This window comes from Apostichopus japonicus, chromosome 7 (genome assembly GCF_037975245.1).
Source record: "Apostichopus japonicus isolate 1M-3 chromosome 7, ASM3797524v1, whole genome shotgun sequence".
NCBI lineage: Eukaryota > Metazoa > Echinodermata > Holothuroidea > Aspidochirotida > Stichopodidae > Apostichopus > Apostichopus japonicus.
Window position 1 is genome coordinate 22861077 of NC_092567.1, and position 7698 is coordinate 22868774.

A 7698-nucleotide genomic window follows, 5' to 3' on the forward strand; every position below is an offset into this window, starting at 1 on the left:
AATGAATATTCAACATAGTTTTGGAACCAGTTCGTCATATCTAATCACATTACTAATGAATATTCAACATAGTTTTGGAACAAGTGTTTGTCATATCTAATCACATTACTAATGAATATTCAATAGTTTTGGAACCAGTGTTTGCCACATCTAATCACATTACTAATGAATATTCAATAGTTTTGAAACCAGTGTTTGTCATATCTTATCACATTACTAATGAATATTCAATATAGTTTTGGAACCAGTGTTTGCCATATATGATCTCATTACTATTCATACATAAATATTCAATCTGGTTTGGACTTTGGATGGAAATAACTTGAAGCACTGGCTAATATCACCTAATTGTATTCTGGTCATTTGATTGGTCAATTGCTCGTTGATTGCATGCAAAAGCCGCTGTATTCCACTCAGATATGAAATAGAACCATGTGTTATACTTTTTTGGTAGCACTTTTTTCAATGGTAAGAGAGCAGAGAAACCTGTCTGTTCAAAACAATCTGTTGCATGAGTGCATTTTACATCCAATTATATCCAAATTTGAAGGTGTTGTATAAAACAAATAATGAATGGTTTCCATTCATGCAATAGTGCAAATATTTCATGAGTTGAAAGATGTAATTTGTTCCATTCAACGAGGCGCCGCCGAGTTGAATGGAACAAATTACATCTTTCAACTCATGAAATATTTGCACTATTGCACGAATGGAAACCATTCACTATTTGTATAATATACACATCTCTAGACTCTAACGGCAGAGGATGTTGTTAAACTTAATGAAACGTATTGCCGGCTGATACCTACAGGTATCAATTGTTATAGCGGTGCCGTTAGTTCTTTCTTTAGTAAGCCATCGCATAACTCGACACAGCATGGGAATCATACACTAAACCCTGCTGAGCCAGTGAGATTGTTTCCTCAGACGCGAACGCAACGCATATGACTACACAAACAAATTCGTTTACTTGGAAATTGCAAAACAGATCCCCAACTACATGCTGGTATACACAGATACACACTAATGGCTGTTAATGAGCCCAGAAGTTACGCAATTTGCCCATTTTACTCAGCCATGTTCAGACAATTTTGAGGACTTTGGTATTGTCTTTTCTTTCATTATTCGCGGAATACATAAACGTTAAGCCTACCATCCTGTCATGTTGATAACTTTGATACTTCATGTTCACACATAATTCAAAACAATTTTTAACCAATGACTTGTTGTATCGATGATATATACATATAGGCTATATCACGTTTAGGGTTTGGCAAACAAATGACAAATTCATTTCCCACGACCTGCTCTACCCCCCCCCCCCCAAGCCCCACCCAACACCTCATATATATATATTTTTGTTCATTTAGGTCTACAAAAACATAAAGTTACAACGTTGTGCACTCGCTCACACTGAAATGTAGCGAAGTGTTACAGAGTCATGTTCAACAAGTCGTTGAAATAACCAAAAAAAAGTATATACTGCAGTTTATTCATTTCAACGGATTAGCAAATCGCACAATAAGCAGGGATGTCATCCATTGACTTCATCGCGAGCCACCAGACACCAATCATCAGAAAAATCAATGCCTTTTATATGCATGAGTGTTAGGTTGGATTAAAGACTTGGACAAGGTCGGAAACCACAGTAGATACAATTCCAGCTGTCAGAAAAAAAAAAATCCAATTTTTTTGGCGACGTACTTTGGATTCGCGTACCATTGTTTGCAGACAATGGGTCTGCACCACCAAATGAGAATATATTTCCATTAATGACAATTGCCATTATTTAACAGAATTGACAATGAAGACAAGGTTTGAATAGGTATTGCTGTGTAGGCGAATGGTTGTGTAAATGACTGTTCTACTTCACTGCCTCAAGGAAAGAACGGTAAGCTTTTTCAAAACCAGTAGCAAATAAGAGCATTATATTGAACAAAGAAACATATTTTCAAAAGTCAAAAACTAACCATAACCAGAATGAAAACATTTTATTGTTTCGTTGCTGCTGTTCTGTAGATCCATTCATAGAGAAATTTCAATAGGGTTCATCTACTTACTATGGGCCACCCACCCACTAAGTATGGTAATGATCGGTCATTCCCTTGTTCAGTTATTGTACACGTTATATACAAGCTAAAGCGTCACACACATACACACACACACACACACCCACGCCAACCTGAATACATAGGTTCCTTTGCTTTTAGTAAGGAACCAAAAACAGTTCTCTTTTGTGATTCCTTACCACATAATTTGCTCAAAAATTTAGGAAATATGGACAAATAGACATAAATTATGAGCATTGGACGGACATTTTCTGTTACAAATTTTACAAAAGAAAGTCACAGCATGGTAGAACTGAACTAACAGATTAATTGTAGCTTTAATTTTTGAGTTACAGTGTTTAGATATAAGGAAGTGTCACATACACACACGCAGAGTCCTTCTGCATCCGGCAAGGAATAAAATAATGTTTATTTGGTATGTCAGCCTGCTACACCAGTGCAAAGATGTGTAGAAGCACACACTAGTTAAAAGGCACTGAAGACTTGCCCCAAACCGTGTGCCCCCATCTTTAAACTTTCCGTTGATGTCCATTGCTGTATCATTTGTATACTGTGCTGTGGGTATTGACCGCAGCTGTATGTACTGACTGTACACTTGTGTCTAATTACTGACGGTAGCAAGCTGTACGTGTGTATTTTCTGGGATCGATGGTGGTGTCTAACACTTCTGTTACAGTACACCTCATTCGAAACTAGGTCAGATTACCGGCATTATACGTTTCTTTGTGTGCGAGTCTTCAAACTTTTAAAGCCTTCAAATCTGCTAAACAAAAACTATATTATTCCCTGTACGTAATTACAAACCTCAGATGATGTACCATTCAAGATAGGAAAATAAACAAGCTATGAAAGACACCGTGGGGAAATTATTGCCAGAAAGACTTTCGCATTCAAATTGCTTCCTAAGAAAGATAATTTTTCAAAATTGAAAGATCTACCTAATGACAAATGTTTTCTTGGAAACAAAGACATAAACAGGCAAAAAATAGTTTTATGAAGAAAAATATGAACATGATAAAAATTATAAAATGTAGCTCTACTGACAAAACTTGAACAAAATGAGCAAGCATCCTTCTTAATAATGAATATAGAAAGAAAAAAAATTGAGAGAGCATTTTCTCAATGTTTTCTTCCCATCCAAGGACCCCAGGGACCATCAAGGAAATGGTTATAGACCCTCACACATTACCAATGATCTCAGCCCCTGCTCAATTGAGGCTGGGGTTAAAAAAAAATGTTTGTGCCCAAGATGGCCCTTCCAGACTTGTACTTCAGACCAAGGAGCTGCCACTGAGGGTGCCCTGTTACGACTGTCTTAACAGCCTGTGTTATATAATAGAGTAAAAATTTGTAATGGAGCTGCCCAGCTTTTACCGACCAAATAATAGCATCATAGACTGGTGGGTAGGACATAGTGGAACATAGTAGAAGTGGTGGGTAGGACATATCAGTTGAAATCCTTTACCACGGTTCTGGCGAACTCGGAATACTGAGAAATTACTGAGATATCATGGCTCAATGGAGAAATATAACCATGCAGCATTTTCCACAACCACCGGCAGACCTAATAGAAAGGATCAGTTTTTGCCAGCTTTAAAGAAAAGTCTTCAACACTGCCAAAGTCTTGTAAGGCAGTGCACCAGTAACCACCATGTATTTCATAGCCAACAGTAATAGATCTATTGTCCCCATAATCTAGTATCCTTCTCACAATCTGAGATGTGTTAAGTCATCTGAAGATCCTGCAACCTTCATGTAAATACTGTACTTTGAAAACTGTTAGTATGATCAAATGTTAACATTTTATGCTTATTTGTACAGATGCAATACTGCCTGAAATATAACAGAGGAATAGCTCTAGGCCTATGTCATCACTTACTTGAAAGTTTATAAGAAAACATATTTTGTAGTTCCTACAGTTGTCTTTCGGTCACATAAAGCATTGAAATGTCTTTGACAGGAAAATTCGCTATTCCATTGATTATTGAATTATATTTATTGATTGGCCTGCAGATGCTCGAAACTGGGGTTAACAAGTAACCAGTGTCATTGTGATAGCAAACAAAAGAACTGTTGAATTGGCTTAGTAATGAATTAATTGAAATATATATGGTTTTTCACTCTTTCTATAATATTTCAGCTAACAAGACTGTACACAGTGCCCTTGTCATGTGATATAGGCCTAATTTGTTCTTGAAAATTACGTAAGGGCTGGGTGAGGTTCCTACATATTTGTCATACAAACGTAACAGTAAAAGTTGTACAGAGGTTGTGATAGGTAAGTGTGAATACCAACCAATCCGTTACCTTAAGTTAACACCAACGTGTAGGTGGATACGCTAGCAATGTATAGGACATCCCTTTTGAAAGACACAACATAACATCACTAAACTTAACTAAGTAAAACGTGTCTATCCTACTCAAACGAAAGTTGAAACTGAAACATTTCAACAGTTGATTCCGACAAGCCAACACTTGATATGTAGACCGTACAACACGCAAACTAAACTTTGCTATGTACTGGTGACATTCCTCTGCATATTTATTATAATGATCATTGTGCGTTCACACAGCCTCAGATCAAAAGCACAATTGTCTTACCTATGCATCGCAGTTGTACCCTCCAATTACTTGTAAATTCTTATGATGTGTTGTATCCTGAAAGAAATAGTTGAAAATTGACACGTACTGGTAATTTTTACGAACGACAACTAACTCTCCTTTATCCAGAAGCGGTTGTCATTATGTAATAACCTAATGAAACCGACCCGTGTGTTATGAAGAAACAACGAGATTGTATTACTTTCTCTGTGTGTATCAATCAATGTTCAACGACAACTACTGAAAATATATGTACAGACAGGCAATAGAGCTCAGGCACAAGCAAGATGCGGTCAGGGTAAATATACCATCATGGCACGCCGAATGTACACAGACGATGTGTATAACAAACACCGGACTATCAGTCGATTAAGTTAATGATAAGAATAGCCTCTCACCTACAGTTGTGAAAAGTCAATAGATTTGCAGAAGAGATGCTTTCGATTGCAAAAAAGAGAGGTGTTCTTGCTGATTGTATTACTTAAAACGGTAAAGTGCTTTGCGATACAACTGGAATATTTTGTCAATTAATAGCCTTAATTACGTTACGTAGCTTATTTCGAGTGCAGGGCTTAAAAATGTTCTGCTGGGTTAGGGGTAGTCTCGGATTTTACATGCAGGGGTCGCCCGTGTGAAAAGACATTTTAACATTTATTCAATAATTACAGATATCTCTAATTCATTTTCGGATATCTCTAATTCATTTTCAGATATCTCTAATTCATTTCCAGATATCTCTTATTCATTTTCAGATATCAATAATTGAAACATATTTGAGATCAAAATGAAACAAAACTGTAAGCAAACTACTTAACCACTAAAGAGCCTGTCTAAGAGAATATGTATAAGTAAGTTGGCCTGACGTTTCTATCCTAGCATAAATTGAATTCGAGATATCAACAATTCTATTAAGAGTTAGCCTATCCAAAATTAAATAATATATATCGGAATACAATTAGAGATATCAAAAATTGAATTCAAGACATCAAGTATTCGAATTCGAGATATGATGCGAATTACTGATATCCAGAATTGAATTAGAGATTCAAAATTCAGTTTCCGATACACGTGACTTTCTTCTTAAGGAAAATCGATGCGCAAATGTATATTTCAAAGAACTTCTTGATATAAGTGAAATTATGTAAACCTTACGGAAATCAAAAGAATTTCATCAGCTGGAAATGCTAGAAATGTGACTAATATGAAAGAAAATCAAGGACATTTGCTAATGCATGGAGCGCAGGGAAACCATTTCAGTGGCGGATCCAGGATTTCGCCGAAGGGGGGGCCCAGATGGGAAATGCCTAATCGTCGTCCTGGGGGAGGGGTCTAAGGGGAGTGGGTGCCCCCTCCCCTTTGGGAAAATTTCACAAAATATGGAGGTCCTCGGTGCAATCTGGTGCTACTTTTCGTGAAAGTTTGGAGTAAAATTTATTTCCAATAAATCATGTATTCATGGTTTGCCGGGCATATATTAATTTGGGAATTTCGAGCAATGAGCTGGGATATACGTCTTTGGGGAGTAGGTGGTGATGCAAATTACTTTTTACCAGGCTACTCCAGGCCATTTCATCTTGGATGCCCCCTTCCAGATGGAGACTATTGATGCAGTCAGAGTGCCCCTCTCACCTTCACTTTTATCAGAATGATGGTGTACTCTTTTTGCAAATTTATTTTACAAAAAATTTCACGCACAGTGGCGTAGCTAGGATTTTTTGAGTGGGGGGGGGCCATGGGGGGCTGTTCTTTCTTGTGGGGGGGGGGCGGAGTTTACTATCTAAGCGGAGCGCCACCTTGGTTGGCGCGGAGCGTACAGAGAAAATTTGAGATTTCAGCACCCCCCAGATCGCAGGAGATGGCACCTGTGAGGCAAAATAGCAACCAAAAAGATGTGCAACTTTGGTGACAGAAATGCAAAAAAAGTTTTTTCTCTTTCATGCTGACTGGCCTCGCCAACTCAGCCAGACTTTTAACTTGAGGGAAGTTGGCATCATTTGTCGTTTCAAGCTGTCAAGGCCTTTCTCCCAACTCAAACCCCTGTGGGCTACCGGTAGATTTGCAGGATATGCCCACATGTGGACTTAAATAGCATTAGAGGAAGGGGGTGGAAGACTAACACGCATCGATGTTTCGGTAATGGTCCACATTGATGGCTCGGTGCTTATTAGGCCATTTATTGGGTTTCTTGAGGCAGCTGTCATCAGAATCTGGCTTTTTGTGCCAATCGATGACCGATAACATGTATTGGTATGTAAATTTCTTCATCATATATCTAGCAACACTCTAAAAACAAATGAGTGGATTTCATTCCATTGGAGTGATCACTCGGCGCACTTCAAATTAAGAGTAAAATTTAACTCTATTGGAGTTAACCCTCACTCCTAATATGAGTGAATATAACTCTATTAGGAGTTAAGATTTACTCAAATGGAGTGGAAATTCACTCTTATACCGGAATGTGCTCAGTGATCACTCCCATGGAGTGAAATTCACCTATGTTTTTATCAGTACAGTACAGTGCATATCATCATAGACGTACGTACGTACTACGTACGTTCGTATATCAGACGCACTCGATACCCACGATACGATACGGTCCTGGAGAAACTATTTCCACTCATCATTTTTTAAGGCGATACAGTAGTGAGTATTGAACAGGCACAGCCGCATGCATTAGGGAAACAGTCCCCTTACAGCGAAGTTGCATTTCCAACCCGACCTCAAGCGGGGGAGCTCGGGTTGGGCTTATCTCGAGCTTCAGCTCTGCTTACACCACTTATCTTAACCCTATCACACGGACCAACGAACATGCGGTTTGCTCGCGGCATTAGCTAGTGTGTCAGCTATATGCAAATAATCAACAGATAAACGTTCACAGGCATGCACAGCTATAGCTACAGGCGTACATACAGTACTCGCGACATATGATCGTATGAAGCGTATTCCGTGTCTTAGTTCCCTTTAGCTGCCGGTTCGGATTTTCGTGATTTTTATTCACCGGTTCCTGATTTTTCCGCGTCTGGCTTGC

At 38.4% G+C, this 7698-nt stretch overlaps 1 protein-coding gene across 5 annotated transcripts in view; it reads right to left on the reverse strand.

Moving 5' to 3' along the window:
- LOC139969779 (carbohydrate sulfotransferase 15-like) overlaps positions 1 to 4929 on the reverse strand; it is a 33142-nt gene extending 28213 nt beyond the window's left edge. For 3 of the 5 annotated variants that reach the window (XM_071975037.1, XM_071975034.1, XM_071975039.1), the window contains exon 1: positions 4671 to 4929. The gene's annotated coding sequence lies outside the window, so the exon portion shown is untranslated. Of the gene's footprint in view, positions 1 to 4376; positions 4590 to 4670 lie in introns of those variants that run through there. The other 2 variants (XM_071975035.1, XM_071975036.1) reach the window with 2 other exon arrangements.
- Between the last annotated feature and the right edge of the window lie 2769 nt (positions 4930 to 7698).